Source organism: Lycorma delicatula, chromosome 3 (genome assembly GCF_047948215.1).
Source record: "Lycorma delicatula isolate Av1 chromosome 3, ASM4794821v1, whole genome shotgun sequence".
In the NCBI taxonomy this organism is placed as follows: Eukaryota; Metazoa; Arthropoda; class Insecta; order Hemiptera; family Fulgoridae; genus Lycorma; species Lycorma delicatula.
In genome coordinates, this window is record NC_134457.1 from 185,994,396 (window position 1) to 186,004,217 (window position 9,822).

The following is a 9,822-nucleotide window of genomic DNA, read 5'->3' on the forward strand; positions in this document are numbered from 1 at the left end:
TCTACTGGCGGGAGACTTCAATTCCTGGTCTACGGGTTGGGGCTCCGTCAGAACAGACATCAGGGGAAGGATCCTTGCGGATACAGCTGCTACAATGAATTTGGTTTACTGAATGTGCGCGTTCAGGCAAACCACCCCTTTTTACACAAGAACAGTTATGACGTCCTAGCGAAAGTGTTGGAGTGTATGCTCCAACGCAGAATACCCGTGGTAGTGGAGAGGGTGAGCGAACTCTCCGCCAGCCAATACGGCTTCCGGAAGGGGATATCCACCATTGATGTGGTGGGCGCTGTGTGTGCTCATCACCCTTGATATGAGAAATGCATTCAACTGCATTTCTCACGTCGCAATAATGGGATCGCTAGTGGAGTGCGGAATTCCACTGTACCTGCGACGGATGACCAAGTCATATCTAACTAGGCTTGCTGTCTGAAAGATGGAACAACAATTGAGCGTAATCTACACAGAGTAGTACCGCAGAGATCGGTCCACGGACCGACTCTCTGGTGTTACAACAGGATCTTCCGTGTCTCCCTTCCGCTGGGGGTAACACCGGTAGGTTACGCGGATGGCCTCGCTTTGGTGGTGGAGGTTGACAATTCGTGAAACTACCGTTAATATGTGATCCTTATCAAGCCATCAAAGAGTGAATGATGGGATGTGGACCTCACGCTTGGCCCCGATAAAACAGAGATGTTGGCAATTTCTTTCGCCAATGCCTGAAGCTGATACTTACCCTGGAGGGAAGACGGATCAAAGCCAGACCTGCGATTAAATACCTCGGAGTCTGAATCGACACGAGATTCCGGTTTGGAACATAGGCCATCGAGGTGGCTGCCTATGCGGAGAAGACGATGAGGTTGGTTACCGGTCCCCTGCTCAACTGCGGTGGCCCGACTCAGTTACGGAGGAGACTACTGGTGGAAGTTACATACGCCACGATGTTGTACGGGGCCGAATTGTGGAGGAGGGTCACGAAGTAAGCGAAATATTTAGGACAACTCGAGGTTTCACACAAGTGATGCTGTCTATCGATAATCTGCAGTTATCTCACAGTTTCTAAGGAAGCAACCGAGATCTTTGCGTGCCTTTTACCTACAGACCTGTTGATTGAGCAAAGGAGACTCCGGGCATTGGGACCTCTATTTCCCGCCGATAAGAGAAAAATTTCTGTTGATACAGAAAATGAGTTGTTAGGAATCTGGCAAAGCAGGTGGGACGAGGGGACGAAAGGGCGGTGGACACACCGCCTCGTTGGTGATATTAGAAGCTGGTACCAAAGGACTCATGGCTCAATCAACGTTAAAGCAGTTCCTGGCGGGCCATGGAGGCTATAGAGCTTACTTGTACAGATTCTGTTTGGACCACTCGCACCTTTGTCCTATGTGCTGAGGAGGAGTCCCCTTTACAGGTTTATTTTAGTTGATTTGAGAATGAACACCAAGAAATGCTGGAAGCCTTGGTCACAGAGGTCATGTTTAATCCAGAAGACACTCAGAAAATTATGATAAGAGGACCCCTATAATGGAAGATTACAGAGGATTACGTTAAGAAAGTGAATGAATGATTGCATGTCTCGGAGGAAGCTCGACAGGAAATTCGACACCGAAGGGTGCCGGGCCGGACAGGCCCACTGCTGAGCGCTTAGAGGGCTCCCCGAGCGTGCGGGGGTCGTCTTTGTTCAATGAGGTCGCGGGGTGGCTACTCCGCATACCGGCAACTACCGTTGCAGAGGTAATACAGAAGATCGGTTCCAGAATTGGGAAAACAAAAAAAAAACTTGTTCAGTGTGACATCAGTTCTGTGCATAAAGTGCACCACGTGAGTAAGCATGTAAGTACATGTTTTACCTTTATTAAGTACTTTTACCTCAAGTAATATGTATTTTTAACATTTTTAATCCTATTAGTACTTAAGTATACAATAATAAAATTATTTAGTATTCGTATTGGGAATTACTTTAATGTAGTTACTTTTTGAATGTACACATTTTCTTGTAAAATATATGTTATTGCAAGCACTTAGTTTCGAAATTTCGATTTATATGATCCTTTTTCTTAAATCTGTTCTTCAGGAATAAAATAATACCTGAATATCGAATTTGTGATACGCTACCTGAACTCATGGAAGAAGATGAAAGAACTGATGACTGTAGTGGTTCTAATGATGAGTCTTCCGATTCAGAAGTAGAGTATGTATCAGAGAGCGAACACGATACAGACTCAGAGATTGAAGGAGCGGATGTAAATGTACCGGATGAAGTTGTAGATGAAGTGATGAAAATGTAACCGATGTTGACGATGCCGGAGAAAATTACTTCGTGAAAAAATCTCGAAGAAACCTGTGAAGTTTATGAAGTAACAAAAACTCCCTATAAAAGTAAACATTCTAAAACTTGGGGAAAAAATATTCTGAAAAAACGTTTCCGAAATATACCGAAAAGAGAAAATGATGCCACGTGGAATGACTTTGACTGTTTCCAAACAATTATAGACATAAATATGATCTATTAAATTGTAAGATGTACAAATATCAAAATTCAACTTCGTAATTCCGGAAAATATAAGAGGGAGCGAGTCACCAATCTCTGCGCAAGATCTGAAATAACTGCATTGATTGGTTTACTACATTGTATCAGCGTAAAAAATATAGCAAGACTAGTCTTTCGGAGAATTGGGCAAAAAACGGAACAGGTTTTGATATATGTCAAGCAGTTATGGGGAAAAACCGGTTTGCTTTTCTGTTTGGTTCACTTAGATTCGACAACAAGACAACCAGATCGGAAAACAAAAAATGGATAAATTAGCTGTTGTTAGATATTTTTTTGATAAATGGATAGAAAATTCAAAATTTTAATATAGTCCGAGTGAATTTCTTACAATTGATGAGAAGCTTGAAGCATTTTGAGACCATTGTCCATTTATTCAGTATTTGCCAAAAACGCGTACAAAGTACGTTATAAAACGTTTGTGTGTGCAGATTCGAAGACATTTTATCTAGTAAATATGAAAATTTACTGCGGCTTGCAGCCAGAAGGACTATATCAGAAATTCAACACAGAGACTCATAAACCACCTAAAAGACAAAAGACGACATATCACTACCGATAACTGATATTCCAGTTATCCGCTGGGAAAAGAATTGCGAAGTCGTGACTTTACGTTTGTGGGAACGTTGAAGTAAAGTAAGCGAGAAATACCACCAACAGAATTCCTTCCAAATAAAACACGAGAAGTGGTACTTGGATACCAAGAAGGCATGACTATTGAGTCTTACTGCAAAAAAAAGTCAATAGTATTACTTTTGACTATGCATGATAATGGTGAAATATATGAAGGGACAATTAAACCTATAATCGTTCTGGATTATAATAGATTCAAAGGAGCAGTAGATACCAACGATGAGATGTGTGCAGCTTATACTGTAGGACAACTAGAAGATGGCCCTGCAATATTTTTTTTTAGTTTGCTGAATATAGCAGGAATCAATGCTTATGAATTATATACAATAAAAAACGGCCAACAAAAAAAATAAATAAGACAAACTTTTTTAACCAAATTATGTTTAGCTATGATAAAACCCTATGTTCAAGAAAGGGTCATACAATGGAGATTCCTAACAGACATAAAATTACTAATTCGCCGTTTTTTGTGCGACAACGAAGAAAGATGAATCGAAGAAAATTACTCTAAAATAAGGTGCACTACTCGTGGTAGATGTTAAAATATTAATACAACAGTACGGTTCACGAAGTATAATGAATTTCCGTGTAAACAGCACATCGCTGTTACAATGTACAAACGTAAAAACTGTGCTTAAGAACCGCAAAGTGATAGTAAATAAAAATTCAAAATACCAAAAGTTTATAGTTTCTTATATTATTTAAGTATTAGTATATGTACTCTAAAATCATACTGTATTTCACAACTTTTTCAATGAAAAATGTACGTGCAAGTTTAGATGTAACACATTTTGTTAACTCAAATCATGCAAATAAATAAATGTAGTTATTAAAATAAAATAAAAAAATATTAAAAAAAGTAATTAAAAAAACATTATGTACCAAAAAATATATATACATTTAAAAACTTACAAATAATGCGATATAAGAAAACTAAACGCCGCATATTCGAATGGGTCACGGAGTGCGCCATGCGGACGTTCAGGTTATTTTTCGCCACGCGTGTGACTGAAGGTTATGAAAGATAAATCTTTTAATTATAACCCATTGGCTGCTTTATAAAAACACCACACCACACGATTCCAGACCAGCCGGAATGCTGCACCACAAGTTAGAAAGTAAATTAAAAAAACATTGCTTTGCCTAACACTTTAACAATTTGTACAAGAGAAATACCTCCTTGGCTTTTGCCCAACACACCAACGAGATTAGATCTCTTTATGGAAAAATAAAACAGAAACCAGTATTGATCATCCAACCAGAATTTTCATTAATTCTCAGTAACTAAGGAGGATACATGAGAATTTACACTATGAGCTATTCACATTGAGCTCTTTGCTCCACAGAACATTCTTGCAAAAAAATAGTTCTTATATGTTCTGAGTTTTAAGCAATTGCTATTCAGAACAAAAAAACATTGAGGATGCTATTATCTCAGACATACTTTCCATTCTAAATATATTGTACCAAATGAGGCAGTGATGTATATTTATATGGACTCCAGGACATGCTGGTATCTCAAGAAATGGAAGCATAGATGAATGACAAGTAATGAGAATATGGAAATAATCCCTATTCAAATGAGATGTCAAAAATCATGTAATATTATCAGAAAAAATGGAGAATATTAAATTAAATGCAGTTAAATACAGTAATCCAATAATTTCAATGCAATATTACAATAAATTAAATACAATACTCCCTATAAATACAAATTCATATACATTTAGTAGTAATGAAAAACCATTGTCTAGTAAATGTAATATACTGCTCTCTATTAAGCATCTACTTGAAAGGTTTACAATGTACGATAACCTCAAAAAAGAGATATGGATTATGAAGCAATATTACTGTTGATTTGAAAAATAATAAAGAAGAAACAGTAGTTACTGTTACCTTCTTACAAAGAAGAGAAACAATTCTGAAAAATTTCACCATTCATATTAAAATTAAATCAATTCTTATGTCTTTCAAGAAAAATTAATACAGAGAATAAGGAAATATAAGATTTTATAGATAATTAAATAAAAATAGAAACAACAAAAAATTTTATCAAATAGAAAACATCAGAAATTTTATCTGACCCTAATAAAAGTAATTTTTCAATTTCACTAAGGGCCTAGGATCACCATAAAAATATTTCAACATATTCCACCAACATAGACTTGCATATCACATTGGTACAGTGTACCATTCTGATATAGCAATCCTTTAGAAATCTGCATGATTCATAGCAAACATGATAAAAGGTAAGTATCATCATAAACCACTGACATCATGGGAAAATGGCAGTATCTTTGCCATTCATTTGGAAGGTAAGACATTTGTTGTATGCTCCAAAATTTATTTATCTGAAGTAATTGTTATAGCACATTTGGCCTATACCTGCTAAAAATAAATAAATTCATTGCATTTCATCTGTACCATTTGATGACTTAGAACAAATAAATACATTCAGAAGAAATATGTGTAATAAAACAATTTAATTCCTGGAATATGTCTGTAAGAACATATTTGTTATTATACATAATGTTATTGTTTCCTTCACAATTCTTTCCTTATGCATCTTTATCTGTTTGTACAGATTTCAAATTTCTAGAAACAAGTCTGAAAGTCTTTCTATGGGATAATCTTGAGGTTTTTTATCACATTATGCTAGATATCAGCAATGTAAGAAAATATCTTACCTCATTTTGATAGTCAAGAACTGGCTTGCTGCTGGTGCATACACATGAGTTTGTGGGTGGACATATCAGTTCGATTTGACTGTGTAATGCCTCCATGCCTTAACAGACAAGTCCTGGGCGTATAAAGAAAAAGGTTGCAGAACTGAAAAGTAGCACAAAGAGGAATTTACCCTTGAGGATCTTAAAAATAAATAAATAATTACGTGATTTACATATTATTTATGTTGAAATTGTTATCTAAAAAACTTCTATAATTTAGAATCCGTATTTACTGAATTGTTTTAAAAATGTTAAATACAGGCAGCTCTTGAATTTAAATAACTGCTTATTTGCCGACTATAAAAAAAAGGATTGCAGTTTTAGCACCAGCATCTATTTGACTAAAATTTTTTTTAACTTTATTTTGATACCCACAGACAACAATATTAAAATATTTAGAATCCAGGATACAACTGTTTTCCTAAAGAAACATAATTTTGGTACACATTAATTGTAACAAGTAAGGTTATGTCTTTACGCGACTCATCATATGATAGATTATCAGGAGAGGTAAGAGATAGATTTTCTTACTAACCATAGAGTAGTTGCAGCTTTACCTTTAATACAAGGAGTTCCAGGAAATCTTTTTGAGGTCTCATTGGTGTTCTGCAAGTACAAATTCCATTCATCCTTGGCCTTATTTATTAACTTACTAAAAAATTCATTCTTAGTTATCATTGGTAACTGTAACCGAGTCTAATACCTGTTCCATGAAAGAATAAGCAATTAAACAAACATGATTTTTTTTTCATTAGAGCATTTTATCACTTTTTTTAGTGATACTTCATTGTAGTTACTTTTCATAATGTACATTTTTATTCGTTATTGGTGTTGCGGAGAAATACCGTTTAGGTATCCCCCACTAGTGGAGGAGTGCTGGACTCTCACGGGTTCAGCTGATGTTATTAAGAGACTATGTGTACCCGCACCCTATCAACTAAAACTCCTATTTCACCGTTCCTCTCCACCCGTTTTGCGATTAAGTATAGCACAACCCTGGGGGTGCCAAAGCAGGGAGGCCTAGGAGTCCCACAGCCTCACCACTGTCCCCCACCTGCACAAACACGGACAGACAATGGCTCCATTGAGGGCTGTCCCCCCCCCCACTCAGACTATTAATTACACTTCTGACAACTGCATTATGATCTAGAACTGCAAATATACTCACCTTAAAATTGATACTCACATACTTGTATATCATTGGACACCTCAGTTGGGATACTGGTACTACTTGTCGCTTGCTCAGGGGTTACCAGAGTCCCCCCTTGCTTCAACACCACCATCCACCTGTGTAAACATAGATAAATGGCAGCTCCACGAGAGGCTGTCTTTCACCCCCTTGCATCCTGCACCTTCCTATGTAGCACTCTGTATACAAAGCTAGAAACTGCAGAGAATTTATCACTGTCTGTTAGCATTACTCCAATAACATTGCCTATGTCTATATGACCAGTAATCACCATACATCTTCTACTTTCTCTTTCCCATCTAACGCATTGGAAAAAGACATGTTCAGCTGTGATCCATTGACCACAATATTGGTACTCCAGATTATCTACCTTGGGTCTTCTGAGCAGATAGGCTCGAAATGAGCTGTGGCCAGTCAAGAATTGGGTGTGCCAATAATTCAGCTCACCAAATCCCCTCCCAATCCATGGCTCGATCTCACCTATTAAATACTGGGTCCATTCACCTTTTCGTGAGGTGACCCACTTGTCTACCACTCTTCTATTTACTTATGTTGCGTGTCTTCCTTATTCATCCCTTCATCAAATTTTACCCCAGCTTAAGCCATCTGCTGTATAGCTAACACCCCAGTAATTACAAACAATGCTTCAGTTGACACAGACAAATAGGCACATGTTATTCATAACACTATTTTTCGTTGTACTCCCTCTAAGTACCTCCAATTCCTGTCACTTCTCAGAGCCCTGTGCCACATAGTCACACTTTATAACAATATAGAATTCATCACATGTGAGTACGGTTTCCTAACTGAAGCCCGCGGTCCATTAGTTTTCTTAGTATTCTATTTACACTTTGTAACTCTTGTTCAAATTTAGTATGAACCTCCTGTACATGAAAAGTAAAGGACCTTCTGTGGTCTAGCCATATCCCCTGTCACTATGTCTTCCTCCTTTTTTGCAGTGACCACTAGCGCAAGGTCATCAATAAAAGCTATTGCTTGCACTCCTTTTGGGTATTCTAAACACAAAATCCCATAAAAAATAAGATTCCATAAAATGGGTCCAAAAACTGAGCCCTGAGGCACCCCACTTAAGACTTTGAATTCAATCTCACTACTGCCTACTTGGTATACCAAAAATCTTTCTTGTAAGTATTTCTGTATCATTTGTCTGAGATATGGCAGTATATTGATCTTCTTCACACACTTCAAATATTGCTTCCACCTCAGGAAATTAAAAGTATTGTATACATCCACTATTATGACTACAGGAATTCGGCACGTGTGCCACATACCCTTTGCTGTGTTATTAACCAATTTCATCAGCTCCTTCACAGCAACCGTCGCTGATTTCCCTGATTGAAATCCGAATTGCCACTGGCTAATACCACCCCTTTTTCCAGTACACAATCTCACCTCTAATATCCTTCCTAATAACTTACAAAAATTATTTGTAACACAAATTGGTCTATAAGGAATTGTAGCTCCTCCTAACCTGATTGGTTTGTTTATTAAAACCAGTCTTGATCTTAATGTAGATTTGTTCAACTCCATGCACCTGTGCATGGAGTTGAACCAATTAATAAATAACCAATTTATAAATTGGTTATATGTTTATAAACAAACTTATGACCAATTTATAAAAAAAAACAATATATTAATTAGTGAAATATATTAATTTATATTTTTATTTCAATAATTATGTATAATTTACAAGGTGCTTATAAGTACTTCCAGTACTTATTGTCTATTTGATAGGTCAAACAAAATTAGACTTTTGATTCAATGAGTTTCTGCTCTTTTGTTTTTCAGGTAATAATAATCTTTCTGATAGTTAGTTACCTTCTAAAACTAAATTGCAAAATAATTTTATTACAAAATGTAATTTTAATTTAATTTGGTCACCCAAATAAGAAAAAATTATGATGGTATATAATTTTTTCAGTTCACCCACTAACTCAAAGGTTTTTGGTGAAATAGGCTCCCACTGGAGCTCAGTCTGATCTGTCAAACGACAACTAGAGGCTGAGGATATATACAAGAAAAAAGTTATATATAAATTATACCTGCAAACAAAATATTAAACATCAAAGTGGTAGTCTCACAAGGTCAACTACAATGATTACTTTGGATGCAACTGCTTCACAGTGGTCAGTAGCGATGAAGAATTATAACCATAATTATTTGTTATCTTTTTTCCATTTTGAAATGTTAATTATTTTTACATAACTACTTACATGTTCATTTCATATTACTATTGTAATTTTTTCTTATCACATATATATTAAACTTTTTGGACTGATTTGTTTGTTTTGTATTATGATCCTACTCAACTTTTATATAAATAAGAAACTAAAACCCTGCAGGGTCCTAAACCGTCCTTATGGAGACCCACCCTTTTTGCAGAATCTACCAGACATGTACTTTGTTGATTGGTTCTGTACCAAAACATCCATGTTTTGGTAATTCGATGGTATAGCATGGCATAGAGAGTGAAAACTAGAAATTTTTCGCTTCATATATTCTACTAGTCAAAAAATATTTACGGGGATAGCGTCCCTCCCGAAGCAGACGTACCCAAAATTTGTTAAATTTCACATCATTTATTCGGGATGAAAACAAAAATTAACTTATAGTTTTGGAGTCACGAGGTCTCTAAAGGAGTTAGTTAATATTTTACTAACTAAATTTTTACTTATTTACACTTAGTTTTTTACTTACTTGGTAGG